At 44.6% G+C, this 20,322-nt stretch overlaps 1 protein-coding gene and 1 long non-coding RNA gene across 6 annotated transcripts in view; one reads left to right on the top strand and one right to left on the bottom strand.

Annotated features, from left to right (window-relative positions):
• The window catches only part of TET3 (tet methylcytosine dioxygenase 3), a 111,746-nt gene that overhangs the window by 28,303 nt on the left and 63,121 nt on the right, over window positions 1-20,322 (top strand). The window lies entirely within an intron of this gene.
• Window positions 276-14,270, bottom strand: LOC121819270 (uncharacterized). The gene is made up of 2 exons (XR_006059551.2): window positions 14,145-14,270; window positions 276-631 (listed from the first exon to the last, which is right to left on the bottom strand). It is a non-coding gene; the product is annotated as an uncharacterized LOC121819270 (long non-coding RNA).

The raw sequence follows: 20,322 nt of genomic DNA on the forward strand, positions 1-20,322 counted from the left end.
CAGGGATATATTTTCAACATGGTTTGAAGATAAAAGATATTTCTCCCTCACCTACTGATAAAGTGAATTATGTTAATACAGTTCTTAATACTGGACTGTCTTTGCACTCCTTGAATATACCATAATTGGAAATGGGGAATTTTTAAAAACATGCTGTTTTGATTTGTTAATGTGGGAGTTTGGAATCTATATTTGTGAATGAGATCGACCTATAATTTTCATTTTGTGTTTTCATTGTCCGATATTGGTATTAGAGTAATGATAACTTCATATAATACAGTGTGAAACTTTTATTCTTTCTTTATGCTCTGAAATAGTTGAAACAGTCAACTATTCCATCTGTTCCCCGCCCCAAAAAAAGATTTTTTTGGAAAAAAAATCTGATGAAACTGCCTGAGCCTGGTACCTTTTTGAAGGCTGGGTCTTTGCAGCTTCCAGAGTTCTTTCCCTCTGTGGCTGTTGGTACATGTACTTTGTCTTTCCATGAGGTCTATTTTTCAGGTTTATTCCTAGGATGCATATATAGTTATTGCTTTTCAGTTTCCTCAGTAGCTGTGACTTTTTTCATTTTCTTAATTTCTGATGTTGCATATTCATCTTTTCTCTTTTCCTTCTCAGCTTTGCCAGTTTTCTGTATAAAAGAAGGTAGATTTGTCAGTTGCGCCTTCTGTTTTCTGGAGTGTTAATTTCTACTTTAGTCTTTATTAATTGTCCTTTTCTTAGGTTTATTTGGTATGTGCTTTTTCTAGATTCTCAGTTGGAGCCTTAGGACACTATTTTTTCTGTGTTTTTCTGCTTTTTTCTTCTTTGATCACAAATACATTTAAAAATATGACCTTTTCTCTAAGTTGCACTGTGGCCTCATTCTCCAGGTTTTGCTGTTTTATGTCTGCCGGCGTTCTTGGGGAGGTGCTGATGGCTTACCCTGTGGGAAAATAGCAAGTCCCAATGTAGCCTGACTACCTTCCTCCTAACATGGGCCTAGCAAAGAATCCCTGTACGTGGAAAATGGCAAGACCAGACAATGCAGCGCTTGCTTACTTGTCTCCAAACCCCTGGGAAGGGAACTAGTAATAGTTTATCAGCTTATTAGACAGAACCTGTGGAAAACTTTGTTTTTAAACCTAATAAGCAGTATCGGTTTGAATTACTAGGACCAAAGCATATCCTAAACCCAGATGGAAGCTTCAGTAGTATTTAGAAAAACCTCACACATTAGCGCCAGAGAAACTTAGAAGCTGAGAGGAGCAAGAGAGAAATGTTTGACCCAGAGCTCACAGCCTAGCTGAGCTGGCTTAGGCTGCAGCTTCAAGCCTTGCTCCTGCTTCTTTCATGCACCTTAAGAAACTATGGCCCAGCTGGTGTCCCTGAGGCTGTGAATATCGCCCTTGGATGGAGAGGACAGTGGAAGACAAGTGAAGCATCCACAGTGCTAGGAGAAACAGGGTGGGCATCTGTCTCCAGCGGTGGTCCACTGAAAATCCATCTCAAGGGTGCTGATGACAATGGTCCCCGCTGGGACAGTGGATCCTCCGCTCTCTGAGACCAGCAGGGTGTGAGGCGGGGAGGCCTCTGTACCCAGCCTAGACTTGTTCAAGCCAGCAGAGAAGGGCCGGGCCTGGGGCTTACGCTAAAGGGAGACAGTGCAGTACCTTGGTCCATAGAGTTTCTCACCCTTTATCTTCACTCCCTAGAGAGCAGTCAAGGCCAGGGGGAGGGTTTGGGCAGGGGACAGAGAAGGGATGAACTTCAAGTTCAACCTAGAAACCAGTGGCAATATTACTACTTTTTGCTTTTTTTCCAAATGGAAAAGAAATTTTTGAACTTTAAATAAAACAATACATGCCCATTTAAAGAAATAAAATAATGTCAAAGTATGTAAATCAGAAAATGAAAATCCCTACATCTTTTCCATCCCAGTATAACCTCTGTTTGCAACTGAAAATGAGTACATGACTCCAAAATGAGCACATGAACTTATTGCCTTTCCTGCAATAACGTGTTTGTACCATGCCTGTTTTGGGGGTTATGTTTTCTTTTTCAAATGGAAAATGATTTAAAAATCAAATGTTTAAAACAAATGTTTTAAATAACGTTTATAACAAGCATTATGTTTTGTTTTAAAATTTTTATTAGAGTATGCTGCTGCTGCTGCTGCTAAGTCGCTTCAGTTGTGTCCGACTCTGTGCGACCCCATAGATGGCAGCACACTAGGCTCCTCCGTCCCTGGGATTCTCCAGGCAAGAACACTGGAGTGGGTTGCCATTTCCTTCTCCAGTGCACAAAAGTGAAAAGTGAAAGGGAAGTCACTCAGTCGTGTCCAACTCTTAGTGACCCCATGGACTGCAGCCTACCAGGCTCCTCCTCCATGGGATTTTCCAGGCAGGAGTACTGGAGTGGGGTGCCTTTGCCTTCTCCGTTATTAGAGTATAGTTGACTTAAAATGTGATGTTAATTTCTGATGTACAGCAAAGTGAATCAGTTATACATATGGGGTCATTTTTTATTTGCTCATAATATGCTGAGGCCATCTTTCCATGTTAGTACACTTATCTTAACCTTTTAAATGGCTGTGGACTCTTTGATTTTAATGGTATGAATTATTTCCTTTTGGTGGACATTTGTAGTTCCAATTTCTTGCAATTATAAATAATGTTAGTAGTTTACATATTTGTACGTATATTTTGGGGTTATTTGTTCAAGTATTTGCATAGGACAGTATCATATAAATGAAGTTTTAACTGACATCACCAAGTTACCCTCCAACAGGTAATTTGATAATATCTATCAAATATACTCTCCTACTAACACGGAACGAAAAATGATCAGTTTTTAATTTTTAGCAAATTAGTAAGTGAAAAAAGGATCTAACATATTAGTTTATTAGTGAACTTGAAAATGTTCTATTTATTTATTTATTTAGGCTGTGATGTATGGCTTATGGGATCTTAGCTCCCTGACAGGGATTTGAACCCAGGCCACTGCAATGAAAAGTACTGAGACCTAACCATTGGACTGCCAGGGAATTCCTGAGAATGTTTTAAATGTTAACCATTTTGTATTTATTCTGTGAATTACCTGTTATATACAGGAACCCACTTTTACTTTAGAATTTTTTTAAATTAACTCATTCATTTTTATTTATGTATTTACATGGCTGTGCTGGGTCTTAGTTATGGCAGTGGGATCTAATTCCCTGTTGGGAGCTCAGAGTCCTAGCCACTGGACCACCAGGAAAGTCCCTAGACTGTCTTTTTATTGATCCTTTATTCATATATTATCAGTATTAGCCTCTTATATTTTGAAAACAGTTTGGCCTCTGAGTTATCTTTCATTGTGTCTGTCAAATGGAATTTGATTTTTGTACAGTCGGAATTCATCAGTATTTTGGCATCCAAGTTTGTATAGTTTTATTTTACATATTTAGATCTCTTTAAGCTGAGATTTATTTTTGTATATGATATAAGATAGAGATTGAATTTTCCCCAATAGAAAGTCTGTTATCTTCAATCTGTTTATTAAATATTTATAGTTTTCCAAATGATTTGTAATTCTACCATAAGTGCTTTATAAATATGCATATATTCATGGGCAAACATTTTAGGGCCTCCCTTCCGATTCTGTGTCGATATTTCATTGTTTTAATTATTGGAGTTTTTATACAACGATTTGGTTTAAACAAGAACAGAAATTCATTTTTCCCCCAAATGTTTCTTTGGCTTTTCTTTTGCCGAATAATTTCCTTTTCGAAATAGGCTTATAAACAATTTGTCAAGCTCCGTGGAAAACGTTGGGATTTTTCATTTGGGAATGCATGAACTTTATAGATTATCTGGGGGAGAACGGACAGCTTCATATTGAGCCTTCCCATCCAGGGAATAGGAAGTGTATCTATTTATCGTAGTCTTTTTGTGTGTCAAAGTTCTTTTTAACATTTTCTTCAGATAGGTCTTACATGTTTCTTATTAAGCTGCTGCTTTGGATACTGTAGCTTCTGCTGCTGTTGTTGCCATTACACTTTCTAGCCTGTCACCACAGGTTTACTAGAAATGCTGCGGTTTTTGTCAGCTGCTCTGTGATGGCCAAACATCCCCTTGTTTCCTCACTCCCTGTCTGCGCTGGCTGTACCAGGGCAGCGATGCTTCAGTGCCTGGTGTGAGTGGCTAGTGATGAGGTGCTCGTCTCACTCAGTTTTGTTCCCCAGCACCTGGCACAGAGCCTGGCACGCAGTAAATCCTTTTAGTAAATGCTGTGAAATCAAATTGATGACAGAGACAATGAGCTTCACCTCCTCAAAGTGTGACAACCTAGGCCAGCGTAAGGAGCAGAATCTAAAGCAGGCCTGCAAGCTGTGAGGTGGATAGCAAAAAATGGGGTACCTGCTCTGTCCCCACATAAAAAGAAGGTCCTGGGCCATTTTCCCACAGGCTGATATCAGGGAGGAACCCTCTGAACCCACACCTCATAATTAACCGTTGACTGACAGCCCACTGCTCATTAATCCTCGTTAGCACTAAAGAATAGAGAGAGCTGCCTTCGTGGTTCCCAGATACCTGAAGACAGCATAGAACAAACTTAACTGCTCACTGGGGGTGAGGATTCATCAAGGCTGAACACAGAGCTTGTAAGACCACTCACTGGTGATACTGGCTCTGCATCTGTGTGGCTGGTCTCCTTTCTCAAATGTGGTGTCTGTCTGCTATTTCTCCAGAGTCTATGACACTCTCCTCCTCGTCCACCCCCAGGATTTCTAGGTGAAGTTTATTCCTATCAGTGTGCTACTCCTCCTTACCATGTTTTCATTTTCAGCTTTTACTTATGATTGGGAAATGGAAGTCACCTTTTCTTGGTGGAGCTGTCCAGTGCAAGCCACTCTGCCTCGCTCCCCTGCCAGTCTTCCCATAACCACAGGTCCCTGATCGCTGCTGCCTGGGAAGGCTGGACCCACCAGGGCCCATGAATGAGGCACCCCCCCCATCCCTGGGGTATGGGTGCTACAGACCTAAAGACAGAGAGTCCCTGCTGCTTTTAAGCAGAAGTTGAGATTTCTCCCTCTTAGCAGAAAAAAGAAAGTGGGAGAGGGAATCAACTTGGCTTGTGCATGTAAAAGAAATGGCAATTAGAGGTGGGCTCTGAGCTGCTTCCCAACCACTCTGTGCTGGCACGCATCTGGTTCAGTGTGTCACGGAGTTGCATTGACTACAGCAGTGAATGGTTCTCATTCACCCTGTGGTCTGTGCTCACCCTCCCCTTCGATGCTCAGGTCGCAGAGGAGATAGAAACCCTTTCTCTGGCTCTTCTTTCTGCTAATTCATTTAAATCCCCCAGAAACAGTGGACCCCAGGGTACACCCATGAGGTTGGGAAGAAGGCAGGAGCACTGCTCTGCACGCCTGCCCCAGCTGAGTCTTACCCCTGCTTCCAGTGCCCACCCAGGCAGGAGGAGGTTGCCATGGGCCCTCCCTGGGCCATGCTGAGTCCTCAGGCTTCTTGGGGCAGCCACGGCTGCATTTCTCCCAGCTCTGAAGGAGCTGCCTTCTCTGGGTCCTGAGCAGGAACTCTTGACAGATGGGCCTCTGTGAACCCATGGAGCTGTTCCAAGTGCCTTCTCCCAGAGCAGAGTGCATTCTGGCAGTTCAGCTGCAAAGTGGGGCTGCTTAGGGCTTCAGCTCACCTGTTGGAGAAAGCCTTTTCCTAGCCCTGCCCCCATCTACTTGTCGCCCTCTTCCAGAAGTAGAGGCACAAGACTGCCAACGGGTGGAGCTGGGTGTGTGCCTGGTGGGTGGAAAGAAACTGTTGTTCTCTGCCAACCAGTTAAGACCCTCAGTTTACCCAGGTTCTGAACTAGCTAGGACTTCCCATTTTCTACACTCACCCTCACTCCCATAAGCTTATTGGAGGGTGATTCTCAAAGAGTAGTTTCAGGGTCACTGTGTGTGAATCCCCTCCATAGACACACAGGGTTGCTATCTGTGGGTGGGCCCTGGGAATCTGCATCAGAGGCCAGCTTCCTGCAGGCAATTCCTCTGCCCACAGGAGTTTGAGAAACTGCTGGTCTGTGGAGTAATGTAAAAGGGGCTCTGTTTTTTGGGGGCTCCCAGTGCTTGATGATAACTGAAAAGACATGCCTTTAAATACTGTGATGGCTTGTGAAAAGGCCAAGTGTTATGCAAACACTTATGAAAAACCAAGAAAGACTTAAGTGTAAAAGCTATTAAATTTTAGACAAGATCAAACTCTAGGGAGTAGTTAACTTTTTTGTTGTTGATTATAAAGAGTGCAAATTCACTATAGAAAAATCAGAAAGTATGCAAATAGAGAAAACGTCTGTAATTTTACCACTCAGAACTCCTGTTAATGTTGTTATAGCTTTTAAAATTTTACAGTCTTTATAAGTCATATTTTAAAAAATTTAAATATCTTTAGTGATTTTTACCCCGATTATAAAAATAGTATGTTTACTATAATCTATTTTTAATTGGTATAAAAACCGGTATAAAATACTTTGATTTGCAAAATTTTTATTGCTGTATTTAGGTGTGATCTGCACTTCTTTGTGAATATATTTTGATTTGCTTTGCCTATTATTCTTGTGTGTGATTTTTCTTATGAATTCATAAGAGAACTTTATATGTTAATGGTATTAATGCTTCATTGTACTTTGGCAAATACTACAGATGTCTTAATTTTTTAATGTTTTTATTTTAGTTTGCTATACCTTTTTTTTTTTACATGTTTATATAACTAAATCTAATTCTAATAGTTTAACAGTTGGTTTTTTGTTTTGTTTTGTTTTTTTCCTAAGAGAACAAGCACTGCTTTTGCATATTTTAAGAGAAATTTAAGATCAAACTGATAGAGACCATTCCTGTGCTTCTCATTTTTTAATGTCCATTCAGATCACCTGGATGTTTCTGTACAATACATTCTCTGACTCAGCAGGTCTGGTGTGATGCCTGAGAGTCTGCATTTGTGACAAGCTCTCTGGAGATGCTACTGGACCATGCTTTATTTTGGCCCTGCTTTGAGTTTTACAGAATCTTAGTTCCTGACCAGGGATTGAACCTGAACCCTCGGCAGCGAAAGCACACAATCCTAACCACTGGACCACCAGGGTATTCCTTGGACCACACTTCAAGTGTGGTCAGAAGCAAGGGCCAGAACTTTCTAAGCCTGGCTTATCACAGAGGTACTTAAGGAACATTTTAAGACACTCGGTTTTCTGGGTCTTCTGCTGGAGATGTCAGGCTGTGAGCATGTCTGGCTGGGTTCCTTAGAGACAGTGCCTTGGCCCTTCAGAGCCCTTGGATTTCTTGTCTATAAAAATAGAGAGGTAGTGCTTACCTCACAGGGATCTGGGATAATTAATGAATAAGAAAGATCATCATTTTTTATGACCTAGAAAAATAATGTAATAAACAATTAGTAGGCCTGGTACCTTTTTTCAAGGGTAGCTCTCTGACAAATTTCTACTTGTTTCCTGATTGCTGTGCTGTGTTGCTCAGTCGTGTCCAGCTCTTTGCAACCCGATGGACCGTAGCCCGCCAGGCTCTTCTGTCCATGGGGATTCTCCAGGCAAGAATACTGGAGTGGGTTACCGTGCCCTCCTCCAGAGGGTCTTCCCAACCCAGGGATCAAGCCCAGGTCTCCCGCATTGCAGATTCTTTACCATCTGAGCCACCAGGGCAGCCTGTTTCATGATTAGTATTTTCAATATTTCCACGTCTTGAAAATCATCCTTTCATCCCATGTTTTCCAAGTTTTTAGTAAAACAATTCTTAATCACTGATTTTGGTTATATTCTTTTTACATTTCTAGTGTAAATTTTTATGTTTTCTGTTAAAAATGATCAGCCTTGCCAGAAGTTTGCTTATTTTATTGGCCTTTTGATTTCCCGTTTCTTAGATTTATTTATAGATACCACTACTTTTTGTTTTCTGATCAACTGTTTTGGTCGTTATCTTTACCAATTTCTCTTTCTTGCCTTTTATTTAGTGTTTATTTTCTAGCTTCTTGGATTGAAATCTTTGTTTTCTTCTGACTTAACGAAGGTATTATAGAAGCATACATTTTTTTCTGGTAATATTATTATTTTCATTGGTCTAATTCACCTTAACAAAACAAAACTCTTGCCACTCTTTTTTTATGCTGGGTCTTCATCGACGTGCAAGGGCTTTCTCTAGTTTGGCAAGCAGGGGGGCTGCGATTCTGTACTCTGGGGGGGCCTGTGTGTTCTGTTGGTGCTTGTGTGTGTTGTATGTGTTGCTGAAGCTTCAGGCTAGCCCTTTGGGGTGTGCTTTGTATGTGAGGAAGGAGAGGGTCTAGATAGTGGGGAGGGCAGTGGTCTACATCCTGAGACTCTCTAAATCTTCTGACAGCCAGCCCGAAACTGCCCAAGAATCCTTTTCTTTACTGGACTTCTGCCCTGCTGTTCTCATCCAGTGCCCAGGGTGATGTCTGTCAGTGGCTGTCAGTGGCTGGGAGAGCTTGGGCTCTGGTGGGGAGCAAGTTCTTGAGTCAGACACCCTGAGTTCTAAAGCCCTTCTTCTGCTACCAAGGAGCGGTACTTAACTCTTTCCTGTTCCTTGTCGTGAGACGTGGGTAATGTTACCTTTTCACAGAAACTGGAAGAGTTTTAGAGATCTTCTAGTAACATAATTCTTTTAACAAATAGTTTGATTTTGGCGCAATTTCAGTAAAGTTGCAAGAATAGTACAAAGAATTCTTCTCACTCAGATGCCCAAATGTTAACATTTTGCTACATTCGCCATATTCCTTTTCTGTCTCTTTATAATGTTTTGAAAGTAAGTAGCAAATGTGACACCCCTTTCTTCTGAATACTGAATGTGGATTTTCTAAAATCACATAAATAACCACAGTGCAATGATCAAAATCAGGAAATTAACAGACACAACACCAATACAGACTTAATCTACAGACCTCGTGAACACTAGTAACACGGATCTGTCCGACCTTATTCGAATTTTGCCAGTTGTCCCAATTTATCTTGCAGGGGGGAGATAGCCCAGATCACGCATATTCATTGGTCAGGTCTTTTTAGACTCTTTGTATCTGGAATGGATTCTCAGTTTTTCCTGACATTTTTTTAAAGCAAGTGAGAAATTTGAGGCCCGGATAGATAAAACGATTTGTCCAAAACTTAACAGCCAAACCATCTTAGGAGAGCTGGGGGCTGGGAGTCTGGTCCCTCTGCTCACGTGCTCACGCACCGTCCAGCTCAGGTGAACACTTAACTCCTTTCTCATTCGCCAAGTCCCCAGGCTGAGAGGTGGGCAGGCCCAGTTCTCCAGGGAGCAGCCTTCTTCTGCATTTCCCTTGGCCCCTGTCTGCACTGCCTGCCCGTAGCACCCCTCCCTCCCCTTCCCTAGATGGTTGGTGTTGGCCAGGGATCACTGCCAGAGGTGGTGAAAGAGAGAGCCTTTAAAACTGGTCCAGCCAGCATTACCTCAGGGCAAGTTAGTTACTTAACTTCGTATGCTTCAGTTTTCTCTTGTGAGGATGAAAAATGTAAAACTCTTAGAACATACCTGGAAAGTACTGGTTGATCAAAAAGTTTGTTCGGGGTTTTCCCATAGTTATGGAGCAAATCCATAGAAAGTTATTTATATGTGTGTGTGTGTATGTGTGTGTATATATGTGTATGTGTATTTCTCCAGCCTCCGAGTCAAGTAGGAAAAAGTGAGTAATTCATACTAAAACATTCTGATAGCTGAAGCCAAATAAAAATATACTTCTAATTTTAAACAAACAGAAAAACTGGTTCAGCCACTGCCACTCCCTTTTGAGAACAGGGTTGAAGAGCAAGTATCTCAGCCTTGGGCAGGGTGTGGCCCTCTTCTGAGGAGTGAAGCCTCAGCTGGGAATGTGGGATTAACCCCCCTTGGCAATGTTGTGGTAGCACCCAGACAGTCAGAAGTGGGAGCCCCGGGTATGTCCCAAGGCTGGGGCAGAGCTAGCAGGCCACCTGCCCACCTGCCCCAGGTCCTTCTGTGGAGGTTCTGGAGTGGTCGTGTGTGTGGAACAGATAGTTGAGAGTAAGTAAGGTTATCTTGCAGTGGCAGCACCCTCTTGTATAATGGGTATTAAAAACATGATTCATTTTTTCAACAAAGTGTAGCTTTTTAAGGCCATGCTTATTGCTTAATACATATTCTTTGTCTCACTTGTTATAATTTTACTGAATCTCTTGCAAACTTCTCCCCTCCCCCTTTAAATAATAGGGACGTTTTGAACCATCCTACATTTCATGTCTGTGACTATGTTCAACTGTTCAGCAGGATTTATGTCCATGATTCTTGGTTTTGGGGACCTTGGTGTATGTACTTTCAGAGTTCATGTCTGTCTTCCTCAACCCAGAACTCATGGCCACACAATCTTGCTCGCATCTCCTCTCAGAAGTTACAGCCCTGCTCTCCTCAGGGGTCCGTCCCTTCAATACTTGGCAGTGGAGTGGGAGATGGTCTCCCCATCTTGATCACCACTTTCCCTGAGCTAAGTAAGGGCCATGTTGTTATATCACTTTCACTCGCAACCCAATGAGGAACTAAGAGGCGTGATAAACGCTTGTGTGAAGGAGTTACTGAGAAGAGTTTTTAAATGATACTCCTGTTGTTCCTCCATCCTTTCCTTCTGCCTTTGGGCTGGGCTCAGCAGCTCAGCCCTCCCCTCCTGGAGCAAGGGTTCTGCTGCTTTAAAACTTCTCGTTGTTGTCTAGTCACGAAGTCGTGTCTGACTCTCTTGCGACTGCACGGACTCTAGCCTGCCAGCTCCTCGGTCCATGGGATTTCCCAGGCAAGATTACTGCAGTGGGTTGCCATTTCTTTCTCCAGCTTCTTAGGGAGATAGAAATGAGGATTTTCTCTAAAGGTTTCTTAAAATTAGATTTGAATTTATTGAGATGTAATTTGTATAACATATAATTTCTCCATTTAAAGTGTACAGTTCAGTGGCTTTAGTATATTCAGAGAGTTGTGCAACTATCAACACTATCTAAGAACATTTCTACCATCCCAAGGGCTTCCCTGGCGGCTCAGACAGTAAGAATTTGGCTGCAGTGTAGGAGACCAGGTTTGATCCCCAGGTCAGGAGGATCCCCTGGATGAAGGGAATGGCTACCCATTCCAGTATTTTCCCTGGGAAAAACCCATGGACGGAGGAGCCTGGTGGGCTATGGTCCATGGGTTCACAAAGAGTCGGAGATGACTGAAGTGACTTAGCACGCATGCCTTTGATATTCTCAGTAATTACACAAAGGGCAGCTTCATTCAGAGATAAACTTACAGTTAATATCAGTTCTTAATGGTTTCATCACATACTCAAAGTCACAGAGTACATCACAGGTTTATGCTGCCACACACACTGTAGAGATAGTGGTACCTGTCTGCTCTCAAGGAGCTTACCTTTGAATGGGGCCCAGGACAGATCTAACATCTATAATGTCTGTCCATGAGGCTGGGACTGCTCAGTCACTGCTCTATGCCCAGTGCCTGAAACTGACGCTCAGATAGTAAAAGCTCTGTATATATTTGTTGAAGGCATAGGTAAATAAATACTTATTTATATATATTGATATATGAAAGGTATGATTGTTAAAATGTGTTGATAGTATCCACAGGTGAAATTTCATAATTCTTTGGGGCTACTACAGCTATTTTCACTTAAAAAGCTCTTTCTTTTCCTCTTTTATCACTTGCATGCATGGCTTTACATAGTTCATTCAGTATGGTATTCATTTCCCACTTTACCCAGTATATTTCCTTGGTGTTCATAATTTATGGGTTTTAATGACTCTGTAATATTCCACTGAATTATATCATAATTTCCTAAACTGTTATCCTTATCTTGAGTTTGCAGTTTTCACTAATATATAGAATATATTTTTTGAAGTTCATATTTATAAAGCTAAGTTCCTTGAAGCAGCATGACAAGATGGAAAGTTCTTTATTGCCCTCGATACATTTATCTATCTATTTGCTTACGTATTCATTTATTTCTGTCATTTATGTCAAGAGAGAAGACTGAAGTAGTGAATTAGCGAGCACCCTAGCCTGGGAGTTGGGGGATGTGGGTTTGAGGCTTAGTGGATTGAACATGATTGTGAAGCTAGTGCACTTGGGCAAAAGCAGAGGTGGGTTGTCTGGTCAAGGAGCCTCCTGCATTTGTCCCTGTGAGAGAGAAGTAAGGAGAGAATTGAAAGAAGGTAGATCTGGAATACTGTCAAGAGGAGCAGTCGACAGGACTATGGTCTGATTGCATATGGAAACATCAAGAGGAGGACATCAAAGGTGACTGGACATCAAAGGTTTGAGCCAGGATCCCTAAGATAGTGACTCTTTACACGAATTGTAATAAAGGAATGTTCAGAGGAAGAGTTGCTGGAAAAAGGGAACAGGTGCTGAGTTAGGTTTTGAATGTGCTGGAGTTAAGTTGTACCGAGGTGGAAACATGTGCTGGTTGGAGAGCAGGCCGGGAGCTTGAGGAACAACAGTCCAGGAGAAAGGATGCTTTTAGGTTATTGGTGCAGGCTGAGCAGTGCAGCCTTAGGTGTAGGTGAGGTTTCCAGGAGGGCAGGGAGCATCTCTGTGGAGGGAGTGAAGGAGGACCGGAATCCAGCAAGGTCACAAAAATCTAGGGAGGGAGGTATGGGGGTGGGGGTGGGGGTCTGCCACAGAGCGGTGGGAGGACTCCTGCTGACTTCCTGTCACCCCTAACCTCATGGAGGAGAAAATGGATAACAGGGGGCTGAGGTTTCTATTGCCCTTTTTTCCAACAATGAAGACAGAACCTTGAGATGAACGTGCACAGGACCCCAGATTACTGGCATCTTTCAGTTATCTGGGCTAACAGACCTGCAGTGACTGCAGAGAATGAGACTTTACATCGAGATGTGCTGTGTGATTCCTGGCCTCCGCCCCCCACCCCCAACACCCAGGGCTTTAGAATAAATAAAACTTGTTTGTACTCCCCAGTTTCCCCCTTTTCCATTTCCTAACCCACTGTGTGAAGTCTGTCTTAGGACTGGCCTCCGCCAGGCTCCTCTGCCAAAAGTTACTTTTCCTATAGGTTTTTGAGTGGTGGCTTAAGAATTCTTTTTTTGAATTAAAAAAACAAACAAACATGGAAATCCTCTCAAGTCTTTGAGAAAGGAATGGATGAGAGCAAACTCACTCAACAGGGGTTCAAGTAGGAGGCTGAAATTCATAGTTATTAGACTCTTCTGCAAATGTGGGCATGCCTTCTCCAAAAGACTAGAACCCTGGTGGTTAGGAGGCCATGGGCATCCACTGTCATCCTGATGTTAGATTTGGGCTTTGCCACTCACCAATTTCGAGGCTTCAGAGCACGTGTCTCCATTGCTCATCCACTAAAATGGGGGTTGGGTTGTTGGAAGACTTCAAAAGGTTGTGTTTAAACATGAAATAAGTAAGTGTTACTGAGTAACTGTTATTGCTCAGTTGTGTCTGACTCTTTGCAACCCCATAGACTTGTAGCCCACCAGGCTCCTCTGTTTATGGAATTCTCCAGGCAAGAATAATGGAGTGGGTAGCCATTCCGTTTTCCAGAGGATCTTCCCAACCCAGGGTTGGAACCTGGGTTTCCCACATTGCAGGTGGATTCTTTACCATTTGAGACACCAGGGAAAGTGCTTTTTTAATCCAGAGGTTAGCACCTAGCACTCAGAACTATTATTAGCTGCTCTCTCGTCGTCATTGTTCCCTAGTGCTGGTCCTTTTGACACGCTGGAACTGTCATTATGTTTTGTGGGGTTTGGGACACTTTTAGGGAGAGTGCATGGGGCTACTAGTTAAGGATTGGCTCTCTGTCAATGGACTGTGATGTTGGCAAAGTTTCTCATTTCCTTCGCTTTTTAGACTTTGGGGGTAGGAGGTGGGTGGTGAGAACTGCATATGAGCAGCTGGGTGGGTGGAGCTGTGGCTTGCCTAGCCTGGCTGGGGACTCATGGGGGCTTTTCTGGCTGTGGGACGTGCACTGCGTGGCTTGGGCCATGGCCCCGGCGGCTGTGGAGCTGTGTGTGGGTTGTGCGAGGTGTGTGTGTGTGTGGTGTGTGTCAGTGAAGGCGCGCTCTCTCGCTGTCTGGCTGAGGAGCCGCCTCTGCGTCCTGACCTGGTTCTTGTGTGCTGGCGGCCTCCGAGGCAGCTGTTGCTCCTTTCGCCAGGCCTCAGATGTGGTCGGCTCCATTTCCTCCCGCTGGCCTCGGCTGGCCGCCGCTTGAGGCAGGGGCTTCCGTCTGGAGAACCGGCGAAGCTGGCTCCATCCCGCCCCTGCCACGGTCATCGTCATGGGGGAGGAGCGAGCTGCTGCGGGGTCAGCGTGGTAGGGCTGTGCTGGGCACAGTGACTTACAGAGGATTTCTGATGGGTGGGGAATCTCAGGCTTGGCACCTTGCCTCAGCCAGACCCAGTCTCCCTCCCAGAGGGCCGCTTGTGTGTGTGTGAGTGTGTGTGTGAGTGTGTGCGTGTGTGTGTGGGTAGCAACAGAAATAGCAAGAAGAAGACGCATGCACGAATTCCTCTCCCTGAGACTCCCCTGTAGTGCTTGTTTAGAGGTCTGCATCGTTTATGCAGAGTTTCAGGTGTGTTATAGCTACTCTGTTCTTAAGCTCCCCCCCCCCCATAAAAATATAACACCTGTAGTAAATTCTGGAGCCTGTGAACAAGAGAATGCACCCATTCTCTGCTAGCCAGCGATGAGCACCGTTTGCGTCCCTGCAGATTTCCCTTTGCTGTTTTGTGTGTGCACAGATGTGCATTGTTAATAGAATTGGATTCTTAAATTGAGCAGTAATTCCAATCCTATTTTTTTCCACTTCAAATAGTGTAAACACGTCCCCTGTCATTAAAAACCCTCAGAAAGCATCCATTTATAAGTACATTCTTCAGTTTCATTTTTTCATTGAAGACATTTCCCAGTGGTTTTATTAATAATATGTTTTTATTCTTTATCACTTTAAGTAGGCATATCTGCTGATGGAATATTATATGTTAGTTTTTCTCATGTATTATTTGAAACGCACTTAGGGTTTCGTATATGTTAAACATATAAAGCATAATAACAAACGCATGTAAACTCCCTACCTGCATTAAGAGCTAGGATGTTGCTAACGTCACTGAGACTACGTGGGTATTTTCCCCACCCTCCCCCTCTTCGCCTCCAGAGGCAGCCACTACCTTGACTTTTGTGTTGATCATTCCCATGCTTTTTAAAAAAGTTCTGGTTACATATGTTTGTATTCTTACACAATACATTTACATATCCTTTTTTTCTTTAAGCTTTTTGGAGTTGATAGACTATATATAGTCTTCCGAGGCTTGCTTTTTTTTTTTTTCACCTTACTCAGTGTAGTCTCTGAGACTCATTCGTGTTCCTGTGATTCTTTCATTTGCACTGCTGTGTAATATTCCATGTCCATGCTGTGGTTGGTGAGCCCTTAGACTATTACCATGATTATGAGTAATGCTGCTGTGAACATTTGTGTACACATTTCCTGAGGCACGTGTGCAGTGTTTCTCTAGGAGTATAGAATCATAGGGTACGTGCATGTCTATTTAACATTAATAGATGGTACCACAGACCTTTCCAAAATGGTTGTTTTGCCCTCTAACAGTGGATCATGAGAAAAAAGTTTCTGCTAAATCTCACCAGCACTTGGTATCAAACTAAAATACCCTTTCCTAGTGTTTACTCGGAGAAGGCAATGGCACCCCACTCCAGTACTCTTGCCTGGAAAATCCCATGGACAGAGGAGCCTGGTGGGCTGCAGTCCATGGGGTCGCTAAGAGTCGGACGTGACTGAGCGACTTCTCTTTCACTTTTCACTTTCATGCATTGGAGAAGGAAATGGCAGCCCACTCCAGTGTTCTTGCCTGGAGAATCCCAGGCACGGGGGAGCCTGGTGGGCCTCTGTGGGGCTGCACAGAGTCGGACACGACTGAAGCGACTCAGCAGCAGCAGTGCTTACTGTGTACCTGGTGCTGTTGTGAGTGTTCTTCGTATGTTGGTTTCAGGTGACCGCCCTGTGAAGTTAGGTCCTGTTATTAATCCAGGCAGAGGGAGGTCAGCTTTTAACCTCAGGCAGACAGAGTGAAGTGAAGTGAAGTGAAAGTGGCTCAGTCGTAGCTGACTCTTTGTGACCCCATGGACTGTAGAGTCCATGGAGTTCTCCAGGCCAGAATACTGGAGTGGATGGCCTTTCTCTTTTCCAGGGAATCTTCCCAACCCAGGGATCGAACCCAAGTCTCCCGCATTGCAGGCGGATTCTTTACCAGCTGAGCCACCAGGGAAGCCCAGGAATACTGGAGTGGGTAGCCTATCCCTTCTCCATTGGATCTTCCCGACTTAGGAATTGAACTGGGGTCTCCTGCGTCGCAGGTGAACTGAGCTATCGGGGAAGCCCAGATTAAAAAATGAGAAACAGAGAGGTTAATTAATGTATTCAAGACCACACAACTAGTAAGCAGTGGGGGTAAGATTTTAACTGAACATTCTTGCTCTTAAATTCTTCAACATGGTTATAAAATAGACTCTCACAGCAGTCTTATATTTTTGTTTACTACTGAAGTTGGATATTTTTTACCTATGTTCATTCCCCATTCGCTTCATAAAAAGAAACATTTAAAAATCATCCCCTTATTGTTGGGAAACTTTTTACTATTAATGCTTCCGGGAAAATCTTTGTAATTTTAAAATTTAAAACATGTAATTGAAGCATTTCTTCTGTTGTTTTATTCATTTTGTTTGCATTTCCTTAGTGTGAGTTTGCTAGTGCTCATGCTGAGTCACTCAGTCCTGTCCGACTCTGCGACCTCGTGGACTGTAGCCCACCAGGCTCCTCTGTCCATGGGATTCTCCAGGCAAGAATACTGGAGTGGGTTGCTATTTCCTCCTCCAGGGGATCTTCCTGACCTAGGGATTGAAGCCAAGTCTCCTGCATTTACAGGTAGATTCTTTACCATGGAACCACTTGGGAAACCCTTAAGTGAGTTTGTTGTTGTTGTTCAGCCGCTAAATTGTGTCCAATTCTTTGTGACCCCACAGACCGCAGCACACCTGGCCTCCCGATCCCTCACCATTTTTCAAGTCTGCGCAAACTCTTGTCCATTGAATCAGTGATGCCGTCCACCCATCTTGCACTCTGCTGCCCCCTTCTCTTCCTGCCCTCAGTCTTCCCCAGGATCAGGGTCTTTTCCAGTGAGTCAGTTCTTCGCATCAGGTGGCCAAAAAGTATTGGAGCTTCAGCTTTTTCATCATTCCTTCTAATGCGTATTCAGGGTTGATTTCCTTAAGGATTAACTGGTTAGATCTTGCTGTCTAAGAGACTCTCAAGAGTCTTCTCCAACACCACAGTTCGAAAGCATCAGTTCTTCAGCACTCTGCCTTCTTTATGGTCCATCTCTCGTGTCCGTATGTGACTACTGGAAAGACCATAGCCTTGACTACACGGACCTTTGTCAGCCAAGTGATGTCTTTGCTTTTTAATACACTGTCTAGGTTTGTCATAGCTTTCCTTTTAAAAAGCAATTGTCTTTTAATTTCATGGCTGCAGTCACCATCTGCAGTGGTTTTAGAGCCTGAGAAGAGAAAATCTGTCACTGCTTCTGCCCTTTCCTCTTCTGTATTAGAGTTTAAGAGTTGCTTAAAATGTCTGTGCTCTTTTGGGTTGCTGTGTGGTACCGTGCCCTCATCTGTGCAGGCAAGCCTCTACCTTCTAGGAGTTTATGATGATTGGAGGAGGTTAATGAGTATGCAGTGATGAGCATGTACTTGGCCTGTCGTAAGACTATTCCATCATTATTACGTAGAGACTTCTCCTAGTCAGTCCTCTTCTTTTCCTTTCTTCCCCCAAACCACAGTAATTACTATTCGATCAGGAGGCATGAACAATCAAGGTCCCGTGCTTCTGCCAGATACGATGACCTCAAGGGATTAGGACTTGTTTCAGCTTCTTCTCTGAGTGTCACCCCAACCATTGAGAGATTCGCTGTATCTGTTCATTTCATAGTAGGAAAAAAGTTAGGCTTTAAACTATATTATTGGTATGTACATAGTAACCACAAGAAATAGTACCTCCCAGCGCCTCACACAGGGACACTCATTTTTACACTGTCCAGTGAGTTTCTGGAAGTTAGGCATAACCCTCTGAGATTTGCTGTCTACAAAGAGAACTTGGATGTGGAGCGTGAAGTCAAGGGACTGGGTTAGCCAGTGTACCCACATACACACACCATTCACTCCTACAAAAAGAGGCAAATGTGTACGTCCTCTGAAAGGGTTTCCCTGAAAGTCTCTTTCCCTACTTATAAATTTGTGTCATCAATAGATCCCTGGAGGGGAGAATTCTCTAGAGAGGTGACCAGCCGATCAACTCTAGACGGAACATGCCACGAATGCGACCCCTGTGTTACCAGAGGCAGTGGGGCCGTCCGTATGGGGGAGGGAAGGAGAGAATTGGTTTTGCTTGGAGGTGGCTGCTGAACCCTAGGACTGGGGAAAAGGATGCAGCTAGAAAGCCGCTGTTGAATAGCTGCTGGAAGAGTAGAGGAGCTGAGTTGGTAGTGTAGGCAGCTGGGAAAGTGCGGGGTTAGGACTTGCTGTCCTTTGTGGAACCTGCCTACAGGCTTATCCATTCTGGCTCGAAACACCTCCTTGGACATGTTTCTTCCGACATGGTGTATAACTGCTGGGCGACACGACAGCCCCCGGGACTCTTGGCTCTTCTAATGCCTCCTTTCCCAGAGGCCCTGAGAAAGATAGCCAGTGAGGACTTTGATCTCTCACAGTAACAGTTTTTATCTTCCAGCCTTCCTTCCATTTCCTTTTAATGGAGGATTGCTGATCTGCTTTCACGTGTTGATATTCTGAGTGTCAGGAAAGCCTTGGAAAACCTGATGCCATTTCCACGCCTTTCATTGTGTTATGGATGAAAAGAGATGTCTGGGGGTGGCAGTGCATGTTTCTGCAGCCTTGCCTGGCATCCGGGGGGCTCTGGAGCCCCTGTGGTGGGGCTGGGGGTCAGGTTGTTGCTGGATGCCTGACGTCTGAGGGACGTCTGAGGGAGGGAGAGAGGCGAAGGCTGTAGAGGAGGAGGGGCGTTGGGCCTCGGGAGTCCCGAGCAAGCAGGGCACAGGGCCGAATTCTGACCGGGCTTCCTGGGCCCCTGGAGTCTTCTGCAGGTGAGCGTGGCAACTGCAGGAGACGATGCTATGCATACATGCCAGCCCTTCCTGAAGTAGGTGGCGGGTTAGGTCTCTCTGCTCTGAGAAGGGCACTTACTCTGCCTGTCTTTCAGTAACAATGCCCTGCTGCCCACCGCCTGGTGAGGGGAGCACATACCCCTGGCCTATCCAGGCCAAGTGGGATGGGCCTGAGTTTTTCTAGTGAAAGCAGGGAAGAGACCTGGTTAGACTAGGTGTGTGGGTCCCCGTGAGGGCAGGGCTGTGTTCTGTGCTTGGAAGGTGGCTCTGGGAAGGGCAGCACCAAGACCTTCGGGGGACCCCCCCCCCCGCCCCCCGTGGAAGCAGATGGAGGGGCGGGCCAGGCTGTTCAGGAGCCGATGGCTTTGGCGGCTTTGCAGACCTCTGTGTGTGTGCACTGTGACAGGTGTCGTAACAGAGGAGGGTCCCAGAATGCCCGGAGACCCCGCAGGCCGCCTGCAAGTCGAGGCTGTAGAGGCTTGCACCAGCCAGCTCCTGGGAGGAAGGAAGAAGCAGCTGACTATTTGAACACATACTGAGCACTCTGTCAGATTCTGAAGCTGTCATGGAAGCTGTGTCCCCTTGGAGGTTTTATGGGGTAATCGGTCCCCCTCTCTTAGAAAAAGGTCTGCAACAGCAGGTGGCCGTGTGTACGATCTGGCTCCACCTGTGGCAGGCAGGACTGGTCCAGGAAGACTTTATCACGAGGGGCTGATTCTGTTCCTTGTCTCAGCCTTTATCTAATCACTTGCTTCCATAATCACACTTCATTCCCATCTCTCTGCTGTTGCCTTAGTTCAGGCCCTCATCATCCCTGATCTGGACAGCAGCGTGTCTCCTAACTGGCCTTCGGGTCACCAGCCTTCAGCTCCGTCTGCAGTCAGTGCTCTGTGGGATCGTCTAAATGCCCTCCCCCAAAATGTAAACCTGCTCCTGCGTGTCCATGGTGTGTGCCCTCCCTATGCCTTGCACTCAGGATGTGCCCAGCTGCTCACCTGCCAGGCCTTCTCATGGTTCTGTGCCTTTGCACAGAGAGTCCCTCCATCTTCCTCCTTCCCCTCCTTGAAAATACCTGCCCATCTTCTGAGTCT

This window comes from Ovis aries, chromosome 3 (assembly GCF_016772045.2).
Source record: "Ovis aries strain OAR_USU_Benz2616 breed Rambouillet chromosome 3, ARS-UI_Ramb_v3.0, whole genome shotgun sequence".
In the NCBI taxonomy this organism is placed as follows: Eukaryota; Metazoa; Chordata; class Mammalia; order Artiodactyla; family Bovidae; genus Ovis; species Ovis aries.